Genomic DNA, 27,940 nt, shown 5'->3' with positions numbered 1-27,940 from the left:
CTGATGCATTTATTAGGAAACTAATAAATTTGGTAACAATGAGTACTTTTTGCAAGTCATTGCTATGAGTAATTCTATGGTACAATCATCACGATTACCTGTAATTACTGACTATTCACATGAAATGGTAAGAATCTTTGTGCTTGATTTGCATTCAAAGTAATTACCCATAATTCTACAGGTAAGTTTTACAAAATTAGTCTGCACCTACATGGTGATATTTGTCTCACCACTAATTACTGTGACTGAATAACATTTGTACACACTTATTACTAGGAATGGATCCTGGAAAATACTATGTAATTTCATAGTAATTGTGCTGTGGAATAGTAATACCTTATACTTAGATATAATCCAATAGTTACTCATTAACTTTGTAATTAACAAACTGTGAAGTAGTGATACCTTTTGCCTGGATATTATCCAGTAGTTACCCATTAACTTTGTATGTCCAGCTGTAAAGTCTGTAATAAATCTTGGAAACATCTCAACATGTCCGATTTTCTTTTGTCAGAACTGCACTGAAAAAATAAACAGGACATTTCCTGGCACCACATTCTGGCTGTTGAGCTGCTGGAGGACTTATAGAGAACAGGAGGAGCCTCACACAGTTGGTGCAAGAGAATATAAATCCATCATTTATGAATTGACCAAGGTGCATTCACTTTAAAACAATGTTACAACAATGTTAGAAGTCTTCGTTAATGGGTAACCATTGGATAATATCCAGGTAAAAGGTATCCCTATTTTATAGTCCAGTTACTATGAAATCACATAATAATTTCCAAGATACATTCCTAATAATTAGTCTGAAGAAATACTATGCAGTACTAGTAATTACTGACAACAGATGTTATGTCACTATTTAGGCATGTACAAGTTTCATGAAACCTACCTGCAGAATTATATGTAATCACAACAAAATTCCAGCACAAAGATGCATACTGTTACATACAAACTGGCACGAATTACTCATGATTTTCAAAGGAATTTCTTGAGGCAAATACCAATTATTACCAGATAGTTTTCTATCATACACATTAGTAACTGTATTGGCAATACCAATTAATTCCTTTCCTCAGAGTTTCCATGTCCTTCACTGGTAAATACCAGCTGAATAGCGTACAGTAAAATCAGGTGCTACTGTTCACTCCAGTGTGCAAGTCGGCAACAGTTCCCCCTTTAGCCTTCAACCTCACAGGAAAGTCATGCTTTCAACATATCAAATACCCAAATCGTTGTGTAGACCTGTCTGAGAAATTAACCAGTATGTTTTCAGAGAGGAAACAGCCTAGGGATGATCCACAGGGAGTTTTTCATCCTTCATATACATAGATGTGTCATAAAGATCAAGGAATCTGTTTATATTTAAAGATGGACAGGCGCACAAGCATTCCTAAACGCACCCCCCCCCCCCCCCCTTCCAAATTTAATCTCCCTCAGAGTGCTATGTAATGGCATGAGGACGTGGATCTTTTAACAAGAAATCATCTGCTGACCTGAGATCATAAGGTGTGGCCTTCCACAAACCGGTGCATTTAGCTACGCTGGCAGCAGCGAATCGTTTTCGGCGAATTCGACCGCCGCAGTTCTGTTCCAGTGTGTTGGGGACATTCAAGGAAAATCCAAGCTGGATCCAGGAGCTGCTCAAATTCATGGCTCCTAGGTGTTTAATGAGTTACTTGCCGTTACGCCCAGATGTACCCAGTCGGCTGCATGCGTGAAACTGTTGCAATTTACAACCCAGGCACCCTCCCCTCTGATACCCTGATCTCTGACCCCCCAGCCCCATATGAGTTAACAATGGGGACCTCACATGCCAGTGCTCAGATCCACCCAGAACTTAATAGATCATAAATTAAAAGGAAGGGAGGACTTGAGCAAGGCACTGTTCCAGGAGCTCATTTGCGTCTTAATGGACAGAAAAGTTTCCAAAGGAAAATTTCCAGGGGGCACAAGGTATTTCTTCTTTCTCAGTTTGAAAAGTGGTGAAAAGAGGCAGAGGCCAAGAAATGGAGGCAGAGGTCATCAACATACCCTTTACTTTAGTAGCATGATTTCCAGCAAAATGTTCACTGCAATACTCTGTTCTAATAGAACATACCACCTATCTCAAAATGTTACTTTCTGATAGTAAATCTGGCACATACTGCAGACCCCAGGAGTAAACAGCCCCTAGACTCACATCTCATTTCATTACTCTGCAATCACAAATCCCCTTCAGTGTTCAGGGCCCACTGTCTCATAACTCATAAATTTTACATTGAATCTTGGGAGTAAGATATTTGGGAAATATTAATTGCTATAAACCTTAGAAAAGCATGAACAGTTTTATACAGAGAAATCAGAGCCCAGCTAGGCTGTTGCTGGGCTTAGGTTGATTTCTGTGGTGTAACTCACCTTTTGCGAGAAATCCATGTGAGTGCTTATGGCTAAGCCTGCAGAATAGCCCTGAAATCAGAGCTCCATGACCCAGATATGGACGCAAAGTGTGACAATCCTGCCTCAAAGCTGAATTGTCATAGGCAAGCTATGGTTCTGGAAGCATGTCCAAGTGAGGAAACGGAGAGCAGTGCTGGTGTGTGTGTGTGTGTGTGTGTGTGTGTGTGTGTGTGTGTGTATGCATGTGTGTGTGTGTGTGTACGTGTGTGTGTGTGTGCATGTGTATATGTGCATGTGCGCATATGTGTGTGTGTGCGCTTGTGTGTGTTGGTCCAGGGAAGCCTTCACACCTGAACACCCACCTGTTTGCTTCCTGTCCTCTCTTGTACATAGGCCAAGACCAGCACCCCTCTGGTGCCCGCCACAGTTGCCCCTGCTCCTCCGGGGCTGCTGTTTAAAGGTGAAGTGTCCAACGCTGTGAGGGACCCCATCCCAGATAAAAGCCCAGCCCCTCCCCTCCCTGCTATTGAGCATTTGTGAAACAGTGCTGTCGGAGAGTGCCTGCCCCACCTGAGAGTTTGGAGCAGGGTAATTGCCTCTGCTGCAGGCGGTGGTAATCTGGAGGGATAATTCATTATTTTAATGAAAAGGCCTCTCCTTGGGGGGTGGGGTAGGGGAGCTGGCCATGCCAGTGGGGGTAGGCGGGCGTGATGGTGGGCCTCATTACTATGGCAGACTAATATACACCCCCATATGAGGTTAATAACTGCCATTAGCCTCTCTCTACAGCCTGTGTGCTCTCCTCTAGCACGGGTGACTTGAACAAAATTCAAAGCCGTACAAGGGTCCTCTGATTAACCTCTCCCATACCAAAGGGGTATAATCCCCTCAAAAAATTATATATGAAATAAGGGGACAGAAAAGTTAATAAGATCGTTATGTAAACATAAAGTAAATATAAGGTGTGTGGTAATCAAACTGTTAAAAAAATAATTGTAAGGTAACGCAAAGTCATACAAGTCATGTGGTAATGTCATCATTAGCATAATGCAATTGTAAGATAATATAAAACAATTATAAAGCATGTGGTAATTGTTAGCACTATTACATAACATTATTTTTATTTAGCAGATGCTCATGTCCAGAGGAACTTGCATAGGTTACAATTTTTCATGTTTTATATTATTTATACAGCTGAATATTTACTGAGGCAATTGTGGATTAGGTACCTTGCCCAAGGGCACAGCGGCAGTGCACCAGCAGGGAATCAAACCAACAACCTTTCGGTTACAAGCCCTGCTCCTAACCACTATGCCACACTGCCACCCCAATAATAATGTAATAGTAAGGCAATGTAAAGTCATACAAGTTGTGTGGTAATGTCATCATTAGCGTAATGTAATTGTAAGGTAGTGCAAAGTGATGAAAGCTGTGAAGCAGTGTGATCATCCGTGGGTCTCAGTTATGTGATAGTGTGGATATAAAGCCTCGGATTCAGATCTCAGATAGCCTTCTCAAAGGTGTGCATGTATGTGTGAGAGATAAAGAGATGAAAGGGATACCATTGCTTTAATTAGGACACCATGTATATTGGTAGATAGGAAAGCCAGCCGTGCAAACTTGTACGCACATATAAGTACAGGCACACATATGTATAGTTAAACAGTATACAGTATTGGATCTCCTCAATATCCTCAATTACTACTTAGCATCTGTGGTCTATATATGGTCTAATATGCATATGAGCTCTGTGTATGTCTGTGTGTGTATAATACAATCCAAACAGTCTAAAACTTGGACCGGGGAAGAACAAATGATTTAACACATGCTGTGATTACCTCTAAGTACTGCTAACACACAAAGAGTTGGAGCTGATGGCTCTGTGCGGTGCTGTGTGTGGACAAGGCAACAGTGAGATACAAATGAGACCCTGTCTGATGGCTGTGGACTAGCGTGGTTCCTTGGCTGTCTGCCTGCCCTGCACAGTACTGTACATTCTATACCAGCTGCTGTGAAAACTAAATGGTACATATTCACTGATCTGAATCCAGTCTTGGTGACATGTTTCATGTTTAAAGGAAGGGGTGGAGGGGTGGGGGGCTATGGGTGGTGGGCTGAGGAATCAGTAAAGAGACCACAATAAATAGGATGATAGAAAGTAATAAATTATAATCATCATCATCATCATTATCATCTTTGTTGCCATTGTCATGATTATCACCTTCATCATCAAAAAATGTGAGGTTCACATCTTTAAACAATTTTACTGTCAAATTATGCGGGAAAAAATGTGGGAAAACTTACAAAACTACACTGTCCTGGCGTTATTGTTACTAAATTGTTGCTAAATATCCATTTGGCTTTACACAGAAGCTGGTTTCAAATATAATATTGCAATAGGATTTACAAACCACACCATGTTGGTCATTGGCTTAGCAGTAGTGACTGACATAAATATTTTGAACTTTCATTGATCAATTACAACACCAAATAGAATGTAACAGTGACAAGGTCTACTTCAAACTGAGTAACAGCAATCAGCAATGTGTGATGTCATTGCAGATAGATTTACCCAAGGGGAGGAACTACAACATTCTTGATGGCTCGTCTGTAAGTTAATGTGCTAGTGGATTCTGGAAGTAGTTGAAAATAAAGATGCTCTGCTTTTGTCATAATTTGTAAAATTAATTTGTACACATTGTGTGCCATTTATTCTCCTGAATCAGAAATACTCTTAAAAACATTCTGCACTCACTAACACTTACCAGAATTGCACAATACAAGGGTGTGTATATTTGTGTTGGCATCACTGTGCATTCTAAAGTTAGACCACCAGCCAGCAGAAAGTGCTTTCTTAGAGTGTCCAGAGGGGGTAGTCATGGTCCATAACTCCCCAGTATTAATAATCTAGTACACTATTAACTGTTTTATGTCTGTACTGCTTAGCCAGATGTGAAAGAAGGCTCTCCATCAGGTAAGGAGCGGCCTGGGGGCTCGCTGAAACAGTGGGCTTTGAAAGGTAAGAATGCCATCCGTGATTAAAGGGGTGTTATCAAACGGCCGTGTGGCGCGCTGGGGTGCCAGTCTGGGTCAGGTGGTGTCAGGTGAGTCCGTGTGTGCACCTGCACACGTATTTGCGCCTGTAAGCGTGTGCGCTGGAGAGAGGCATAATGTTGTTTATTTTGCGCTCACAAGGTCTTACTTTATTGTTTCCGCTTCAAGGAACCAGATTCCGTGTCCAGAACAGCGCACGTTCCTGTGTGAGTTTTTGCACGTGTGGGGTAGGTTTGAATTTTTCAGGAGTTTGACTGAACAACCACTTGATTCTTCTCCCATGTCAAAGCACCCTTGGATTCTCCCAATCTGATTAATGATCATTTATAGGCTTATGTAGCTGGCTTTCTCATGCAGGGGGTCTTATTTTACTTAACACTTTACACCTTAACCATTTATATAGCAGGACAGTCCATTTAAGGAACAGTTCAGTGTTCAGTGGTACTGCGGCAGCTTCCCACCCTCGCTTTGAACCTGCCACCCTCCTGTTAAAAGGAAAGTCACCCTAACTCTTATGCCACGCTGTCACCATTAGGGAACATGCATCGCTGTCAGCCCATGACACAGGCACACACAGCTCAAAAGTGAGAGGAAAGTCACTTTGGGTAAACCTCTCACAACTGTATTCTAATCCATGCTGTGTGTATGGCCTGCACAGGTCTAGTTCTAACCAAAGCATTTTCCAAGGCTCTTGAATTTACTTGAGGAGATGGATATCTGGTCAGTTATAGGATATCTGTGGCACTGTGTCGTAGCAATCAGGGAACAGGGCTTGTAACCAGCTACAGAACTCGAGTGCGCTAGTGCTATTGTGCCCCCTGCAAGGAATTGAACCTGTGCTGCTATGTATGGATTACACATGATGTAAGACAACTCCCCCTGCTCATAGACAGAGACAGAAATAAAGTGCTCAGAGGAGCAGGCCGAAGTCCTTTGTTGTAGGCCACTAGACATTTGCATCAATGCTGGTAATGTTCCAATAAATCAAAGGTGGTAATGCCGCACACTGATGCTTCCGGGTAACAGATGCCAGCAGCTGTCTCTCAGTTATACTCACCCAGGCCGGGGGAGCACAGGCACCACCGGCTGACGTCAGTGTGTTTCTCAAATTTGGCTGATGTTCAGAACATTGTGGTATTCTTTAATGTAAATCTCGTAAATCTGATAAATCAAACTGAAATACTTCAGTACTGTGAGGGTCCAGCTGTGCTATATGAATGGACAAAGCTATGCAATATGATATCCCCCTCAGATAATACAAATAAAACAATTACTAAAACTTCCACCACTAGCACCAATACTACTACTACAACAAAAACTATTATGACTACTACCACAATCAATACTATGCACTAATATTACAACTACCACTATGACTGTTACTACTACCACCATAACAGCTACTCCAATTAGTAAAAATAATGATTCTAAAAACAGATAGTTTCAGAGAGAAAAAAAGAGAATGGGAGAATTGAACCTGGATGTGTCAAACGTGTCAACAATAAATGTTTCCCTCAACTTATACAGTAAACACCAGTTCCAAGGTAGCTAATATCCCTCTTAAATCCAAATCTAAGTAATCACTCATGTCTCTTTTCTTTTATGGTTCTTACTTTATAAGAAATGTTGTCTTTTATCAATGTTTTACATTATTTATGAAAGGTTTGTTGTTTTGAATATTTATAAAAAAGGTTCATTTTGTAGAAGTGTTAGGCACTAAATTTCACTGTAGAATAACACCAAAGCTCTGTAAACCCAGACCACAACACATGTCAGGAACGGGGATCGGGACACAAACGCGGACCACTGGGTAAACGTAGCCAAGCGTTTAATTATAATCAGCGGGCAGTTCGTCGTACAGGGACAGGCAGGGTTCAAAAACACGGGGAAGCAGTCCGGGGGCAGATCCAGGATGGGAAGTCGGGGCAGGCAGAGTCGGTAACCAGGCGGGTGAGAGTGTCAAACAGGTTGAAGTCGGCGGGCGAAGGTCGAAGTCGGGAGACAGGCAGGTTTCGGCAAAAACGGCAATCAGGGTACTGGTTACTAAAGCGGGGACGAGACAGGAAGAAACTCACTGTAACGAACTAGCAACGAGACAGAGACACGTAGGGAAGATATAGGGCTGGGGTAACGAGGAGATGGGAAGCAGGTGAGCAGACAGGCAGGTGCAGGCAATGAGGGAATAAGGTGGGCGGGGCAGGAACACAAGGAAAACAAAAGCACAAGGACAGGGAAAACAAAAACACTGCGGCTTAAGGGGGCGGAGCCCTGACAGTACCCCCCCCCCACGGACGCCACCGGGCGTCACAGCGGGTTCGCCAGGGTGTCGGCGGTGGAAGTCCCGGATCAGGGACGGGTCCAGGATGTCCCTAGCAGGAACCCAGCTCCTCTCCTCGGGACCGTAACCCTCCCAGTCCACCAGATATTGTCGACCGCGCCCCCGACGCCGAACCTTAAGCAGGCGGCGCACGGTGTGAGCCACCGCTCCGTCGATCAGGCGGGGCGGCGGAGGAGCCCGGGGAGCGGGGCAGAGAGGACTGCGGACGACGGGCTTCACCTTGGAGACGTGGAAGGTGGGGTGGACACGGCGAAGAGAGAGCGGGAGCTTAAGCCGGACCGCCGTGGGGCTGATCACCTTGGCGATGGGAAAAGGACCGATGAAGCGGGGAGCCAGCTTGCGGGAGTCCACCTTGAGGGGGAGGTCCCGAGTGGAGAGCCACACCCGCTGACCCTGGCGATAGCGGGGTGCCTTGGAGCGGTGGCGGTCAGCAAACCGCTTAGCCCGAGCCGAGGAGCAGAGCAGAGTGGTGCGCGCGCGTCTCCAGGTGCGACGGCAGCGCTGCACAAACGCCGTTGCCGAGGGGACCCCCACCTCCTCCTCTTGGGCCGGGAATAGGGGAGGTTGATAGCCCACACAGCACTGGAAGGGCGACAGCCCCGTGGAAGCAGAGGGAAGGGAGTTGACGGCATATTCGACCCAGGGAAGGTGCTGGCTCCACGCCGACGGCTCCCGAGACGTCAGACACCGTAGTACCGTCTCCAGCTGCTGGTTGGCCCGCTCGGTCTGGCCGTTGGACTGGGGGTGAAAACCAGAAGACAGACTGACGGTGGCCCCCAGTAACCTGCAAAACGCCCTCCAAAAGTTGGATGTAAATTGGGGTCCTCGGTCGGACACCACGTCGGAGGGTAGACCGTGCAGCCGGAATACCTGGCTGATGAGTAGCTGAGCGGTCTCCCTGGCGGAGGGCAGTTTGGGTAAGGGGACGAAGTGCACGGCTTTAGAAAACCGGTCCACGATGGTGAGGATAGCGGTGTTACCGTCAGATGGTGGCAGGCCGGTAACGAAGTCCAGGGCGATGTGGGACCAGGGCCGTCTGGGAACAGGCAGGGGTTGCAGCAGACCGGCGGGGGGTCGGGTGGAGGTCTTGCTCTGGGCGCAGACCGAGCAGGCGGCGGTGAAGTTCCGGATATCCTCCGTCATAGTGGGCCACCAAAACCGCTGGCCAATGAACGCCGCTGTGCGCCGGGCTCCGGGGTGGCCCGCGAGCCTGGATGAATGCCCCCACTGCAGGACCTGCGAACGGACAGACTGGGGAACAAAAAGGCGGTTAGGGGGACAGGAGCTGGGACCCGGTTCGTTTTGGAGGGCGGTGCGGACGGCGGTCTCGACGTCCCACAGCGCCGCTGCGACAACGCATCGGGCTGGCAGGACTGTGCTGGGCTCCTGGGAGTCCTCGGCAGGGGCGTACTGGCGCGAGAGGGCGTCAGGTTTCCCGTTCTTGGAGCCTGGTCGATATGACAGGGTGAAATTAAAACGGGAGAAAAAGAGAGACCAGCGGGCTTGTCGGGGATTGAGGCATTTGGCTGATCGGACGTACTCGAGATTCTTGTGATCGGTCCACACCAAGAACGGAGCACTCGCCCCCTCCAGCCAGTGCCTCCACTCCTCGAGCGCCAGTTTGATGGCCAGTAGTTCCCGGTCGCCGATGTCGTAGTTACGCTCGGTGGGCGTAAGGCGGTGAGAGAAGTAGGCGCAGGGGTGGAGCTTGTTGTCGGCGGACGATCGCTGAGATAGGACCGCCTCCACTCCCACGTCCGAAGCATCCACCTCCACCACGTACTGACGAGCGGGATCGGGCTGGGTAAGGACAGGCGCCGAGGTGAATTGAGCCTTCAGGTCGCGGAATGCCTCTTCGGCAGCCGGAGCCCAGGTGAACGCTCTGTTGACCGATGTCAGGGCGGTGAGAGGGGCCGCTACCGTGCCGTAGTTGCGGATGAAGCGACGGTAGAAATTCGCGAATCCCAGGAATCGCTGCAGCTCCCTGCAGGAGGTGGGGCGAGGCCACTCCTCGACTGCGCGGACCTTCTGCCGGTCCATGCGGATACTACCTGCCGTGATCACGAAACCCAGGAAGGAAGTAGTGCGCTGATGGAAGGCACACTTCTCGGCTTTCACGTACAGGTGGTTCTCGAGTATGCGCTGCAGGACGCGGCGGACGTGCTGTACATGCTCAGGCAGGGAGCGAGAGAAGATCAGGATGTCGTCGAGGTACACAAAAACGAACTGGTTGAGCATGTCTCGGAGGACGTCGTTCACCAGGGACTGGAATACAGCTGGGGAATTCGTCAGACCGAACGGCATGACCAGATATTCATAGTGCCCCGAGGGGGTGTTGAACGCCGTCTTCCACTCGTCCCCCTCGCGGATCCTGACCAGGTGGTAGGCATTACGGAGATCGAGTCTCGTGAAGACGGTAGCGCCCTGTAGCGACTCGAAGGCGGACGACAGAAGAGGCAGGGGGTAGCGGTTCTTGATGGTGATGGCGTTGAGGCCCCGGTAATCGATGCAGGGACGGAGGGAGCCGTCCTTCTTCCCTACGAAGAAGAATCCGGCCCCCGCAGGAGAGGAGGAGGGGCGAATGAGACCGGCCGCGAGAGACTCCCGGATGTATTTATTCATGGCCTCGGTCTCCGGTGGCGATAAGGAAAACAGTCGCCCCCGAGGGGGGGACGAGCCGGGCAGCAGGTCGATGGCGCAATCATACGGGCGGTGAGGAGGCAATGAGGTGGCGCGGGACTTGCTGAACACGAGTTTCAGGTCCATGTATTCGGGCGGCAGCGCCGACAGGTCCGGGAAGTCCTCGGGAGCGGAGACGATCGGTGACACGGGGGTAACGGCATCCCGAAGGCAGTGGGAGTGGCAAAAGGGGCTCCAGCCCAGGATTCGGTTGCCCTCCCAGTCGATGTGGGGGTTGTGCCGCGCTAACCAGGGGCGACCCAAGACCACGGCGGCTTGCGGGGAACAGATGACGTTGAGGACAATCTCCTCGCGGTGGTTGCCCGAGACGAGGAAGTTGACCGGGGGAGTGGCGTGGGTCACGCGAACCAGGGGGGCCCCGGTGATCGCGTGGGCTTCCAACGGCGAGTGCAGGGGGACGCGGGGCAGGCGCAGCTGGGTTGCCAGGTTGGCGTCGATAAAGCTGCCATCCGCCCCGGAGTCGATCAGGACGGAGACAGCGTGGCTCTGACCTCCGACGAACAGGGTGGCTGAAAATAGAGGAAGGGTCTGGGGGGAATGACGCAGGGGGGTTACACTCACCTGCAATCCCCCCGCTGCGGGTGACCGCTGGCCCTTGGCCGGGCAGTTCGCCACAAAATGGCCAGGCTGCCCGCAGTATAGGCAGGACTGGGTGCTGAGTCTCCGTTGTCGTTCCGCGGGAGACAGGCGGGTGCGGTCGACCTGCATCGGCTCGGAGGTTCCCGGGGATGGTGGCGCAGGGCTTCTGGCCGCCATCGGGAGGGGTTGCTCACGGACAGGACCGGGCAGGCTGCTGGACGCTCTCTCCCTGCGTCTCTGCGAAAGGCGCTGGTCCACGCGGATGGCCAGGTCCACCAAGGCCTCGAAGCTGGCCGGCAGCTCCCGAGTGGCCAGCTCGTCCTTGATGGACTCCGCGAGACCGTGGAGGAAGGTGTCGAATTGGGCTTCCGCGTTCCACCCGCTGGTGGCGGCCAGGGTGCGGAAGTCGATCGCGTAGTCCGACACCGAACGACGCCCCTGGCGAATCTGCAGCATCTCTCTTGCTGCCTCGCGGCCCTGCCTGGAACGGTCAAACACCCTTCTCATCTCATCGGCGAATCCGGTATACGAGTGGCAGAAGGGAGCGCCGGCGTCCCAGACAGCAGTACCCCACTCCCTCGCTCGGCCGGTCAGCAAGGTAATTACGTAGGCGATCCTCGCCCGGTCTGTGGGGAACGTGGAGGGTTGCAGCTCGAATATCAGGGAACACTGTGAGAGAAACGAGCGGCAGGTTCCCGGGTCCCCCGCGTACGACTCGGGGGGTGGCAGCCGAGGCTCCCGGCTGGGAGGCGCTGGCGGAACCGGTGGGTAGACAGCCGCTGGCGGAAAAGGTTGGCTCTCCTGGCCGAGCTGCAACTGTTGCAGCCGCGCAGAGACCTCAGCGAGGCTGGTGGCGAAACCCTCCAGGGACCGGCCGATGGAATCCAACTGGTTCTGGTGTCCGCCCAGTAGAGCACCCTGGAGCTCCAGGGCCGTCCTCAGCTGAGGTAGCAACGAGAACGAACTAGCAACGAGACAGAGACACGTAGGGAAGATATAGGGCTGGGGTAACGAGGAGATGGGAAGCAGGTGAGCAGACAGGCAGGTGCAGGCAATGAGGGAATAAGGTGGGCGGGGCAGGAACACAAGGAAAACAAAAGCACAAGGACAGGGAAAACAAAAACACTGCGGCTTAAGGGGGCGGAGCCCTGACAACACACTTGTATACATGGAAGAAAAAAATATCATTATGTAGCAGAAATAGCCATGTAGAAAGAAATTGAATTTACATTTATTCATTTGGCAGATGCTTTTATCCAAAGCAACTTACAAGTGAGGCAGAGTACAATACAAGCAAAAAACCATAAGGAATCATCAAACGCATCAAAGCGTATGCCCGAGGAGCCAGTGAGTGTTTGCACCTCTCTGCAAGCAAATAAAACAATCTGTGACATTTTCTGAAGTTCCATATCTTCATAACAAGAAGAGCAGTTTATATGGGCTGCAACAAGGATGGTACAGCAATGCTACATGATGACATCACTGGGTCAGACTTAAGTTACGGCGCCTCCACCTGCCCATGCTTAAGATGATAATTTACGCATCTAACAGCTCTGTGCCTTGGTGAGACCAGAGCAGAGCACTGTAATGTGTGCATTATTATATACCTTTAACCTTTTTTTTTCCAAAAATACATGTGAACTATATGTGTATCCACTCTCAGCTGCTGGGGCCACCCCTATTAGCCTAGCTAGCACGGCACAAAGCTAGCATACTGCTTATAATCACCAGGGACCTTTCACACTTCATTGGCAGCACTTCACAGGACAAACACAGCACACAGACAGGATACCACTCTCTTAAGAGGGCATAAAAAGAAACCAGGTACCTGTGAAGGAGCAATATCAGGATGGTATAATCCTGTATACTAGTCTGAGTGCATCTGACGATTTTGCCCACGATGAAATTAAACTTAATCAATCTGATTACACAGTAAGAGGCCATTTCCAATATTTTTAAATCAAGAAAAAAAGAATGGAGCCAAGAATATATGAAATCCAGAGTGGTTAAATGGATAAAATGTCATTTTCCAGATCGTGTTTTTGAAGGGTTTCATGCAGTGGCATTGGTCTACTTAATTTAAAAGTTCATTCAATTTAGAATTTTTTTGAACAGTCAGCTACACTATTTATAAACCTAATATAAACATTTGTGTGTGTGTGTGTGTGTGTGTGTGTGTGTGTGTGTGTGTGTGTGTGACAAGCATGTTCTCAATTGTAACTAAATGTTGGGAACTGTCTGCGTAAATATTATTTTTCTATATTATTTTAGCAGAATGAAGACCCAAAGCTGTCACATGCACATCAAAGTGAATTCAGAAATATAGAAAATAAACAACGAAGACATAAGCTGAGCCAGTAGGAAGGTGCTTATCCATCTGATAGCATATAGTATTTAGCGAACTGAAGAAAAGCAAAATTGCTTCACCTACCTGTGACAGAGGAGCTACTGTGAGGGAGCTGGCTGACACCTTTTACATTGCATTACAATCATTTATTAATCATTGTCCGTAACATCCAAAACATATTTATTCTTAGTAACCGTGCAAGGGATGACTGTACTGATTCAATGAGAGAATTAATAATATAATTCAATGAGGAAAAACTATCGCTATTTAGCTGCAACTTCATTTTCACCACATAATCTCCTGTACAGCAGGTAGCCGGGCCGATTTGTAAAAAATGCAATCAGCAGCTGACATCTTCTTAATTTAATTCCCCAATATTGTAATTAATGACCTTAATGCCGTCTGAAGCCCCATCTCACTGTGCAAGGCAAAGGGCCTCAGTCATAAGACAAAAAATTCGATTTCCATTGAATGCCAAATGAAATCCCAAATATCAGTAATTTGAAAGTAGATGTCATCACTAATGGAGCCACCATTGTGCCACCATTTCACATCAAACAGTTCTTCATTAACAGCCAACCTGACTTTACTGAGCAGGCTCTTTACTATCATTTCATCAACACTTTGAACCCTAAAGGCTTCTTTTTTAAATTGAATGCTCATGATATCACACAAAGTTCCAAATGGTACTGGAGACCCTTTGGTAGTTCAGTTAAAGTCACCTGTCACTTCTCGATGCTATTTATAATCAACTAAAGCAGTTCAAAGTGGAAAAATTAGATTGCATTTTATGGACGACAGAGTCTACATGCTTCTGTTCAACATGGGAATCACAGGAGAGATGTTTGTGTTGTGTATTCATACCAAACTGCAGTAACCTTTGCCAGGAGTTACCAGTTAGGATGACCAGCTCCATGCTAGCTCCATCACTACCCGAATACAGCACAGCCAAGCTGTTTTCATTGAGGTTAACTGAGAAGTGAAGTTAATATGCGGATCATCCAGTTTGGTTCTGCAGTACTGAACCTCTGAGGAGTCCCCACTCCTCACCTCACATGCCCGGTCTTCAAAAATGTTCCCTTTGCACTCTTTGCACTCTCAATATACTACAACAGGCTGACCTTAACTGTCACACATAAAGTGCCACTGCTCACAACCCCAGGCCTGATTAGACACACACGGAGAGGGGAGGGGATCTGAGGAGCTCTAACTAGAGATCTACTGTAGCAATTATACTTGATACGCCTTGTGAAGTCTGCTTAATGGAGACACATCATACCAGTCTTGTATCAGGGGGCCAAGAAGAAATACAGGCAGAGGAATCCCGCCCCTGCATTTGTAGTACAAATTTAATTTCCTGGTTCTTCAGTTAGTAGCCAAAAAGGGCAGTGCCGTAGCGGTTCCCGGCTGTGTGAGTGGCTCCATCCACACATCTGACTCTCAAACGTGACACAGATTGCTCTTTCTGGTGAGAGGAAGACATTGATTTTTCGCTCCGTTTTACCATCAGCCTGTGGGAGAGGGTGCTTTGTAGTTTTTAACTTGAAAGGAGCCGTCAGAGTGATCGTTTTGGCCCTCAATAGGCGGTAAAGTGGCTGTGGGCAACTTTTCCCTCTGATTAGAAGATTAACACTGAGGGACCTATTGATTTAGCTCCCTAACCCTTGTTAGTGTTGTATCTTCCCAGCCAAAGCAAAGCTATTATATACATTTAATGGGGCTTATGAAACTAATATGTCTGTCCAAGTCAAACCATCTAAAGGCATATAGTTGCAGATTAAGTTTTACCCAAAATGCAATGTGAGACTTTTATTTTTTCACAGAACTTTTTTTTTTTTAATTAGAAAGCAAATTCCAGTGCAGCTGTGAGAATTATGATTCAGGGTAATTGATGGTTATCATGACAATTGCTTTTAGATCATTTAGATTAAAATACTATCAATCTATGAGGTTTTATCGCATCTCCTTGATTCTACATGAGCTTGCTATTTTCTTTAAGCAGACAATGCAACCACTTTCTCTTAATTATAAATTCCAGGTCTGGATCAATATTTTTAAAGTATATTTTAAGGTAAAATATAGAAATATAGGAAAAAAAGATTTTACCTCAGCTCAATGACATCCATTAAACTTAAATGACTAATTGTAATGCATTTTCCCTCCACTTGCCTTCTAGCCTTCCTCTAAAATGGATGGAGATGGATTTCTTAATTGGTGCACATTAGAGCACATACACTCTTTGTCTTCCTTGGGGATGTCACAATATGATATTTTGACTGTATGATAATGGTTGACGCAATATTTCATAATGCAGAATTAATCTGAATCTTAAAAAGAGATGCAGTTAAGACATTATAGCTGTAAGCATATACCTTCTTTACTTTTTCGCTTGATGTGTGTCACAGGAGCGTCAATGGGAGGAGCAAGAGACTGGCACAAGCGTGCTGCGTGGGCGTGGAAATCTGACTGAGCTGACCAATTGAAGCAAAAGCTTGGGATGACGAGCACTTCACTTCCAGCTGCAGGACCACAGCTGGCAAGTACTAATGGAGTGCAGAGGGAGTCTAAACAACAGCTGGGCACTGCTCCAACTCTGCCCTGGGGGATTCTGGGAGAAGCTAACTGTCCGACACTCTTTTGGGGCTTCTTCACACATTATTACACAGCTGTTACAAAGACCATTTCTACCTCTTATCACTCACCCTGACAAGTAATTGGGTTAGAAGTTTTCTTTCTCTCATACACACACACAGACAGGCCTCACTTGGCACCTTACTCTTTTCCATTCCTTTTAAACCAGAACTCATGCATGTACTTAGCAGACACACGCTCCATGACCCTGTTCACTGGCTGAGAAGATTGCTTAAGAAATTAGTGAGACTTGAGCAAACCATAACTGGGCAGCAGTGTGGTATAGTGGTAAGGAGGAGGGCTTGTAGCCCTGCGGTTTCACAGGAGATCCACTGTTGTTGTACCATCGGCTGAGGTACTTCACGTGAATTGTCTCAGTGAATAGCCAGCTGTATAGATTTGTAACATGTAAAAACTGTAAATTAGGTAAGTCGTTCTGGATGAAATCATGTAAATGTCCAGAGACACCAGAGACCACCATCCCAATGCTAAATCAAGAAACATAGAGGGTGCATTACATTACATTCATTTAGCAGACACTCTTATCCAGAGTAACTTTATGCACAATAGAACAGAAGTGCATTCATCCAAGGTACGTCTCAGGCAAAGAAATGCTGTGCAACATGGGGGGTAAAAAAACTTTCCCAGGGAAAGGGGCAAAGGGCTGTCACCTGGGAGGACAAGGGCAGCGACGTCTCCCCCAAAGGGGTGGGGGCAACACTGCAGGGGTGTGGCCCTCTGTTCCACCCTGCTTTGATTGCCATAAGTAGGTCATCCTGACCCGAAACGCAAACCTCAGACCGGAACATGTGCAGAAGATCGAGTGCTCATCACGTTGGCCTTTTTCGCATTCTGGGGCGACCTCAGAATCCATAATTCGGACAGCGGGGGGTGGGGGGAGTTGGGTGGCGGGCGCGTGGGGGGAGACGTGAGAGGTTGGGGCAGAGTCCACACTGCGGAATCAATACTTATAAGGATAAATGGCTTGACCACCGCTCGCTACCCATAAACCCCCACCGCCTCTCTAATGCACATTTCATTTACTTTTATACTTATTGATCACCGCTGCGCCAGTTAGTAAATCACGCGCCCATCGATCTGTCGGCCAGGCCCCTGTTGGACAGCGCGCAACGAGCCATCCACCCTGCCGATAAAGACCTCCGCAGTAAATCTTCCCGAAAGGACATTTTCGCCGCCAAACTGATTGCTGTTTAAACGCCGCATTATTTCACAAATTGTGGAGTCAAGGCAGGATGGATCGCCTTGCCCTGATGTATCTGCTCTTAATTGGGGAGAGGATGATCCCAATCATTCTCACACCAGCTCTCCTGGCATTGCCGATAGTACCTCCATCACCCAACCCACCACCCCCTCCGACACAAAGCCAGTACATGCCTCCCGACCACACAGCAACACTGAAAAACACCTTTTCTACCCTTCAAAAAATAAAATGATATTTATGATATGTATATATGATACAGTGTAACTGTGTTTACAGTAAAACATTCAACAAGTAAAAATGTCTAGTTTTTAGGTTATGAAGTGTTCAAATCCTCCTGAAGATTTATTCTATTTATTAAAAAGTATTATTTAGAGCTAACATCAAGCTGTTTTGTCCCAGGTAGCGAACTGTTTTATCGCCCTTGAACGATGAACTTAATTTGAATTGCTTCAGCTGCATAAAGAGATAACAGGAGAAGGACAGGCAAGGGCAGGCTGAGCAACAAAAAAACAGCTCTGTGAAAAAAATAACCAAGATGTGTCACCTACTGTCAAAGGCACAATGGTCTGACACCGTTTACGCAAATGTCGTAGCAGGGGTCCAGATGAGACTTCCCTTGCGCATTCACGTCCCCATGGCATTTCACCAAACAACAATAGCACAAGGTCATCTGAATGTCGGACACCCACATGCTAAAGTAGATACATCGACACAAATACTACAATGGACTGGTGGTCATGTGTGTTCATTCGGACACATTAGGAGTTTTTCATCTGTGAGCAGGGCCAGAAAATGAACCGATTATTAGTCTATGGGGGAGCTGAACCAATACCAGCATATCATTAATCAATAATTAGTCAGCTGCTCACACCAATGCTAACTGCTGACACAGATATTACAATTAGAACAAAAACTAGCAGACAGGCATAAGGAATGTGGATCATTTGGATGCACATTATGTAATTTCAAAATAATTAAGTCAATAAACAAAGATGACAATGACATACAGGAGCGTTTTTTTTTTTTCATTTTGACATTTTCATGTTTCAGTTTTTCATTTGTATTTATGTTTTACAATTGAACTCTATAAAACATATTTGTATGGCTCTTTTTTGTGACATTCATTTTTGTTTGGGGAATGTTTAATGTAAATATGAATGAACAAATTCTGGAGGGTTTTTTTTCATATTGGCATTTCTTTGATTCGTAGTACTCGGTACTATACATAAGATAAACCATATCAACCAACTTCTTTAAGAAGTAAAAATCTGTAACTGTGGCTACTCATTAAAAAATTACAGACTCAAAAGCACAGGACCTGGCCATATCAAAGGGTTTTAATCTTTTCTAGTTCAGTGCATTAAAAAATGAATAAAATGATGTGTTTCATCATTGCTACATCTTTTTTTTCTTGTGAGTTTAAATATTATCTAATATAGTTGGCTTGTATGTTTTTTGTATGTATTAATCGAGAGCTGGCCCCTGTACCAACACAGATGCTACTCGGTTCCCCTACACAGTACTAACTACTGAGTATGGATACATTGCCTTTTTTGTCCTTAGACAGGAAAGGACAGAGTCCTTTTTGAGGGACATAGACAGTTAGTCAATACACCTGGAGATGATTCAGTCACACCATCTACTCTCAAAGAGACAGTCCAGCAGCACTGAGGAAGTGACACACACATGTGCAAACACACACACACACATCCCACATGTACCCTACAGTATGAGTACATATCTGACTTGCATCAATGTATTTTCATAAATTCAACGACATATTTGTCAATATATTACAACATTTAATTGGAACATGTACACACACACACATACACACATAAACACACACATGCATACAAACGAACCTGTTGGATAGACACACACATATGAAGAGACACAAACATTCTTCCCCACCCATGTCAATGACCCAACTGCTAGAGGAGAGGAGTCACAATACAGACACAATTAACCCCCATCACCACCACTGCACTTCCTCTTCCTCTCACAGTTAAGGTGTTGTAGCAACTGTTAAATCAGAGCAGGGTTTGGCACTGCAGGCGGTAATGAAATTGGCGGAGCCATCAGCCAACATTAACGCAAAACCTGGCAGCCTCCTGATAGTGCTGGATAGATAATCTGCCCACTCCCAGTACAATGGGACACCCAACCCCCTCCCCCACCACCACCCCTAGCACTCTATAGAAACATAGTAGAATGACCCGTATCCAAGTATTCAGACACACCCCACATATATCCCGTGCACACCCCACACATACCCGGCTCATCCCACACACCCAACCCAACATTGCTACCATTTTCAGCTGAGATGACTGAGAAGTGTAATCTTCACACAGCAATTGTTCACCTCATTAGCAGCATTCATTTGATGTAGAATTCATTAATAAGCACAGGGGTCACACTGCTTACCTCATTAATTGAATAGTGGTAATTAGCATGTTCCTCTGCTTTCTACTAGTGTTTCCTGGATCTGCTAATTGAATCTCTGTTTACAGCTTACAGAGTGCATCACAGGTCCTGTATTGTGCATGGAGTGACAGGTAATACAGGTGCATCATAGGCCAATTATTATGCATGAAGTGGCAGGTAATACAGGTATATCACAGTTCATGTATTGTGCTGATTATCATTTCATTGCACTTCAAGATCAAAGAAAGCCAGTTCCTCATGTGTGGTAGCTACTGGTTTCCCCTCCCTCCATCTCACCCTGGACCAGTAAATGGGGCACCAGGTGGCTGCCTTCCTATCAGGCATCAGTGGGCCTATTGAAGGATGGTGAAGATGGTGGGGAAGGAAAATTCTTGCTTCCAGGAGGCCCAATCGTGGAGTTCCAATCACATGGTACTTTGACCTTGAAGCTGGAGACACTTAAGACGTTAAGGGTTAAATGTTTGAAAAAAATGACAGGCAATAGGCAGGAATTAATGGAACGTATCAGGGCATTTGCATTTCAACGACCTAAAGAAAGTTGCCAACTGCTGTGGATCTGTTTGAAATGGGCCTGCATAGTCTGTGTCTGGACACGTCTCATCTGTCGAATGTTTTGTATGGTATTTACCATTTATTTCCACCTACAGGGGAACAGCATTTATCAGAAAAGGCAGCAAACAGAATGAATATCGACTTTCAAAACGCTACATACTAAGTTCAGCTGATCAACTAAAAGGGATGGTTGATGTGCACCATTCCTTTTTGATGTTGTGGGAAGTAGTATTTGTGTTGAAGCCTGCTAGAAATAAGATAAAATGGCAAAAATATGAAAGAATGAGGATGGGCAAATATTGCATTTGGTAGAATGCAGTTTTAGAGAGCATTGCTGGGTATGTCACACCATATTCACATGTTTTGGGTACAAAAATAAACCACAGCCCACTCTAATTGGTTAGCAGATTAATGTTTAGCTACGATGCTGCATGTTTTATAAAAGAAAGACAATAAATCACAAGTAGCACCATTTTCCCTTATTTCTTCTTCAAAGTCATTGTCACCCAGGACAGGTATCGTTTTTTCCATAAAGTAAGAACATAGTTCAATGGGGCAGAGAGGTCAAACCAGAAGATGCCCAGCGTTAGTTACCACAGACCCGTCTGTCTCCTAAACAAGCAGAGGAATAAAAGATAATTGGACAGAGATACCCACATGGAGACAGAATGGAGTGGTTGGGTACCACAGACCTTTCTGTTTCTTAAATTAGCAGAGGAATAATAAGATAATTGGAGAGACAACTCTGAGTGGAGCCAGAATGGAGGGAGGGAGAGAGGGAGTGGTCAGGATTCTGTATCCTAACCTGTTAGAGGGGGCTCGTGAAATGATTGTTTTTACTTTACAGTGCACATGCTGTCCAGCTTTTGTTTAGCTAGAAGGAATCAAATGTAGCTACACATTGTGATTTTGTCAGAAAACACAAACCTTCCTACCATTAACAAGGCTGAAATGGGTTTAATGACAGATGTTAACTGTTTACAAGGGGTTATTTTTGTATTGTTGGTCAGCTTGCTAATATGGAAGATTTAACTATTCAAGCAGTCCAGCTTGCATTTCAACTGTAATCCAACACACACAGACACACATACATACACACACACACACACACACACACACATAAACAGACACATACTCTATGCACCCAGTCTATCAAGCAGATACTACACTATAACATTTAGGATCTTGCTGCATTTGCATACCCAACTGCTGATGTTTCATGTCCATTGTGTACCGTCACACATGAAGGAGCTTCACCATGTGCACATCTGCAGGAAGACGTCAGTCTTTAATAAATTCTTCCATCTCTACATCCAGCCAAATAAAAGGGGTCTGTAAAAACACCACAAAAGCCTGTTCATCTCTCTCATCTCCCTAAGTGCATAATTCCATCCGCAGACCCTGGGAATGTGGCTGTCAGTGCTGCCACCTCCTTATCTGTGTCCTCCATTCCTCCCACGGGATTATGGGATAGAGTTCCCCCAGAGGTTCTCATTGCTCAGGGCCTAAGGAGCAGCCCATAGAGGGAAAACAGCAGATCAGAGGCAAGCAAATTAGAAACAGCCCTTTTCAGTGGCCATAATTAAGAACTTGAAAGACTTTCCCCCTCAGGACACAGTTTCAGTTGTCCAGCAGGATGGCTTCTCTCTCTTTTCTCAAGTTTTGATTGTTACCATCCAGACTTTCACCAAAGACACTCTTTCATCTTTCATGCAGCTAAATTAAGCAGGCAATCTGCATGTGTAAATGCATGTAGTTACATCATAATCGGTATGAGGCAACTCTAGATCTTATAAAGGAAAATATATGAAACCATGGTTTTCAGTTTATGGAATTCCATGTTTTGTTGCACCCTAGTGCTAGTACCATCCTTAACCTTTCCTTCAACCTCAGCTCTTCCCCTGAACATTTCCAGCTTTTAATGTCATTTCAGCCACTAACTGAACAAAAAACCGGTCCAGATGTACAGGCAACAAACAGAAGTTACAGGGCAGTTACAGCAGTCACACAGCACTTTCTTAATATGGATGGCACAAAGTGTGACCAATAACTGCTCAGGAAAATAATGGATATATGCTACTGAGAAATATAATCTGATATATTACTGAGATTTTTATGTTTACAAAAGTTATATAAGAGTATCATAAAAATGAAACATTTGTAAGGTAATTGGGAAGGGAAATAATACATAAAATATAAGGGTTTTAACTCCCAGACAGAGGGTATGCAAACTCAATCCAGAAACAACCAACCAGTCAGTGGAGCACCATTCTTTTAGATCTCTCTCCATCACCCCCTAAAGGGGCAGCATTGTGCTGTCTCGTACTCTTAGCCTTTATTAAACCTCACACATACACATTAGCTTAGCTGCGATTTAGAGTTTAACACGATTTTAAACATGCATGTTGCGAAAGAAGTCACGTGGCTTCTTAAGCCCCATTGCTGCGTCATCAGTACCTGTGGTTTAACCTACTGCTGAGGTTTAGCTTGATCGCAGCTGCTGTGTCTGCTGTTTCAAGAAATTTCATATCAGCCACTAGAGGTCACTTTTTGTGTGCATATACCTGTCACTGAGGTAGTTTAAGGAGAGACTAAACCATCTCATTCACAGAATGAGACCTATATCACATCCTACATGCAAACTGTAGTAATATTTTGTTAATGTCTGCTCCCATGTAGGCCTATGTCGTCACTTACTTTGAAAACTTTGTGAAATAAAAGCTATATAGGCATATCTCTTTATATAGTCCTATAATTAAGGTTTGCAGAGATAACTTTCTACATCTTCTTTGAAAAATTGTAGGCTGTTTTTTTGTAATCACAAAGATGGACAAAACACACTTAATCTAAATAGTGCATTCTTTATTCATCACCAGGAGAACACGTTTATTTATTTCACAGGCACTCTTATCCAAAACAAATGTCTACGCATGTCCCTGAGTAATGATAATCATTCAAACATGATCCAGACCAGAATGCTTATAAATAGAGGGTTACAGTAAAGTTGTAACTTTAGTTCCCTTTCAGACACTTCAATGACAACAGGATCCAGGAAGGGTCTTATTTATTTATTGCAGGGAAATAAACTTTATTTTTGGCGGATGTGAAGTCAATTGTATAAGAAATATATAAGCCTAATAACAATTACAATAGCCTATAATATGTATATTACAACAAGGATCCAACTCACAAAGAATCATAAATTATGTCATTAAGTGGAATTCTTGTTAACTCTATGTTCTGGCAGAAAATATCTATATAGACGGGCTCTGGTTCTGGGTAGATCTCCAACTTCCGGTTTCCAGACAGATTAACTGTGAATCAGCTGTGAACCCGTGCATGTTGTTACACAGCAATCACGTTTAGCTTAACACACAGCTGCGTGTTAAACTCGTGATACTTCCGTTTTAAGTAGTACAGTTCAAAAGTACAGCTAAGATAGCTGACAGAGCAATTGCCCCAAAAGGTCCAAATTTCAGATGTAGTGTAGATTTGCAAAAACAAAAGGGAAATAGGAAATGGATGGACTGGCAATCAAATGGGAACCAGTCGTGTTCTGTTTGCCTGCCGTCTCAAACACCAGGAACAGATTTGACCAAAGGCCAGGTGAGGGTTACAACTTGTATGCCAATGCTAGATCTAAGTGTGCCCATGATAATTCTGACTTTGCCTGTGCTAAATCTAAGTGTGATCGAATTGTGCCCGTGCTTAATCTAAGTTTCTCTGTGCTAAAACTAAATGCGCCAAAAGTAATTGTCATCTCACAAATCACATGGGTCTTTTTAGCATTGATCAGTTACATAATTTTTTCAAAGTACAGTATTGTCAATAATTTCCATTTCCATCTCCTCATTACCTGTGGATTCTGTGTTTTGATCAAAGGAGTGATTAGAATAACGCCCCTTTGAGAGGAGCTGTTCCCTCAAAGTGGTGCTGAAATCTCTTCAACTTTGCAAGATGCTTGGCAACAGCAGTCAGCAATGCCAGCTCACAGCAAATGGCAGGTGCTCAAGCCGTCACCAGAGTGAGTTTGCTGAGATTGCTGGGTGTTCGACGGCAGACGTCTCCCACAGATTATTTCCTGGAAGGACACAAGAGGGTGTCTGACAACTGTCTGAGGATATCCACTTCTGCTGATAGCCTTCGGCTTGGACCGATAAGGATCAGCAGGGTAGCACTCCTGATCAATTTACACACAGAGGTGTCTATTGTCAAATAAAGGGGAAAAGCCCTGCAGTTTTCCAATCACTGGCTTTCAGATGAAGCTATTCTTCAGGCTAGGGTGCCTCAAAACACACCACAGCTCCTCTTCTTTGGCAGAAGCCAATTTAACAGCAGTGTTTTTACAACTTAGTCTTGCACTCTGTTGCTGATGTGTGTTCATAATTAATTGCAGTAATTAACTGCATATTAACTTACCAAAATGTGAGCTGTTATATGCAGAAAAGAATAACAAGATTGGCTCAAGCCATTTCACAATTCTTCAACCTACTGGAATACTTCCAATATTGTATTTACTTTACTATGTGCTAGCTGCTTTATCATGCATCTTTCCATGAAACTGGGATTTTTAAAATTTGTTTGTTTTAACTGGACATCAAACTAAATTATATTTAGTGTAAATTTTCATTAGTATTTCGTGTTTCAATATGTGCAATATGTTCATGATGCATTCAACTTTTTTCTTTGTATATCATAAATGTATTTATGTGTATTAATTTATAAATATATTTATTGTACTGCCATTTATAGCTATTCATGCTGAAAAAGGTGCCTGCTAAATGACATGGAGGAGGAGGAGAAGCAGATGAAGGAGGAGAGGATGAAGAAGAAGAAGAAGATGTTGCAGTAGTAACAGTAGTAGTGTGAGTGGTGGTGTACAAAGGCATGAGAGAGAGCAGGTGGCAGAGCGTTTGGCTTATTTGCAGGGTAAGGACCTGGCAGGATAAGCTCTTTCTCCCTGTGAGACAGCCCAAGCCGGTGTTGACAAACGCTGGCGTTGCGTGGCGTCTCCTGGGGAACCGGGAGAGGAAGTGCCTCTGCCCGCAGCCATGCTGCGTCGGCCCGTGTTCCAGCATGAGCCTGCAGGGCCGTCCCGCGGGGAGAGGTGCGGGTGTCGAAATAATCTTGTCTGCCTGTCGGAGACTTCACGCCAAATCTCACACTACAACACCCCTTCCAATCACACCTCCCCTCCAGCTCTTTTACTACGCTCTGCAGGTGGGGATGTTAACTGTGCGGGCATGAGAACTGCGGATAAATTACATGGAAAGCAGTAATGCCAGAGTAATTCTAACTCATCACAGGTGCTACTGCATCACAGCATTACAAAATAATTGTCATTACAGTTACTACGTTACTACAGTATTACAATTGTTATCCATTACAGTTGTTACCTATTGCAGTCAGTACATTATCACATCATTACAGTAGTCACTCAGTGTTGTTCCTACTTTGTTACTGCATTACAGGTGCCACTTATTAGTTACTACATTATTCCAGCATTACTCTGTACAGGTCACACAGTACAGCTTCTACTGTATTGCAAAGCTAAAACTGATCTCTGTGAATATGAACCTGTCTCTTTGCTGCGATTAAAATGATGTAAAGTGAAGTACACATAGTTAATGTCCCTGCACTCAATACAATGAAGCAAAATGAAATCAGCTGCAGCTAGGTGATCCTTATTTAAAGCAATGCACTTCGTAATCGCCCAAGACAATGAGCAACAAGTCCCATAAAAACAAAGTTTTTCAGCCTCCCTTTCAGTAAATAGTGATGGCTGTGTAACAGAGGTCATTACAGTTGCAGATGCTGAAATACATGTCTTACTGTAGGCCTCTGTGCAGTTCATGTCACATACCGCTATAAATCAAACAATTATAATCTTTTAGTAGAAATCTGCTCTGATTACTTGTAAAACTATGCCACTGTTACAACCATGTGAAAGAGGACATTTAGCCCATGCAGATTACAGCGCACCATATAACAATGTTGGCAAGCACTCTGCTTTTTTAATTTTTATATGATATGTCAAATATTTATCCAGCGCTGCTTGCATGCCTTCAATTTACTACATCAGTTTTTTGTTTATTTATTAAATCAAGTCAAACTCTTTGCTAAAGGAGAGAACCACAAGGATTCAAACCTCCATGTTCTGGTGTGAAGATGAGCCTCCTAATCATCACTCATCTTTATTATTGAATAATTCCACCCCCCTGTTGGAGGGACCACAGGTTATGCTCACTTCCTACAGTTCCATCCAACACCATCATATGGTGGAAAGACCTATAAATGGGCCAACAGCAAATGAGAGAAAGGGGAAGTTTAGTGTCAGTGTGTTTGTATGATTGTGTGTGTATGTTGTAGTGGTCATGGCAGTGGTGGTGGTGGTGGTGGTGGGGGGGGTGGGGGGGGGGGTGGGATTGCATATCCTGTCCTGGAGGCAGAACCACAGGGGTTGTTAGCACATGGGAGCCCATCCAACTGATCCAGGTACACTGCTGTATCACAGATTCTGATATGTGTCCTTTTTTGCCTAAACTGAATGTATGATCTTATATTCTGTGCTTCTGTTTATATCCCAGGCAGGCATGACAGAAATATCAGAAATCATTTCCCATAATTCCCTTCACCTCCTTCTCTCTCTGACATTGACAAGTACATCAGTTGAGTTCTGAGGAGGTATCACTTTCAGATATGCCTGAAGTGATGTAATCTCCACAGGAACAGAGTGAGGAACCTAATCTGGAACCACCATCAGAATGGCACATGAGTCTTAATCCCTGCGCTGTGATTGGTGGATTTCTGTACTCTGGCCATGCCTGTTACTATGGTAATGAGGCATGTGCATCCCCCCAAATACCTACTGCATCTTCAATCAAATTCATCATTGCATTCCTGTAGTCATGTAGATGGAGATGACATGTTTTAGACTTATTAAGACCCTTATTAAGTAGAGTATTTATGTGCATATATGCAGTGGCGGCTGGTGAGCCGGAAACAGGGGAAGCTGAAACATTATCTTTAAATCTATCATTACTTTCAACATGTTCCCCTTTATCTTTCTTGATTAACAATAAAACAAATAATTCACAGAATAATTGACACCAATTGCGTAAATAGAGTAAATAGGTATGCTCGCGAAACAGCGCAGATTGTCTGTAGTTTGTGTGAAAGCTACAACGTGAGATTGTTTAATTAACAAGGATGGCATTTATCGATTTAAATTACATTAAATGCTCATGACACATCACAGCTTTTGTGAAGTCTGTGTTCTAAACGTTATTGTTAATTGCACTCAACCTAACCTAAAAGTTTATTCTCAGTAATTTAAATCGATCTAACTAAATTTAGCTCCGTTTTGTAATATGAATTTTGTAACACAAGAAGGCTATAATGTGAAACATTTAGGAGAAAGCTTTGGGATTACTTGCCACTTAGTTGTTCAAATTGCCATCCTTATTAATTAAACAGCCTTATGCTGTAGCTTTCGCAATAGCGCAAAAACTACAGACAATCTGCGCTGTTTCGTGCAATTATTCTGTGAATTATTTGTTTTATTGTTAATCAAGGAGGATAAAGGGGAACAGGCTGAAAATAATGATAGATTTAAAGGTAAAGTTTCAGCTTCCCCTGTTTCCAGCTCACCAGCCGTCACTGCATATATGTACTGTACATACATACA

Source organism: Megalops cyprinoides, chromosome 17 (assembly GCF_013368585.1).
Source record: "Megalops cyprinoides isolate fMegCyp1 chromosome 17, fMegCyp1.pri, whole genome shotgun sequence".
Lineage (NCBI taxonomy): Eukaryota > Metazoa > Chordata > Actinopteri > Elopiformes > Megalopidae > Megalops > Megalops cyprinoides.
This window is presented reverse-complemented; position numbering follows the sequence as displayed.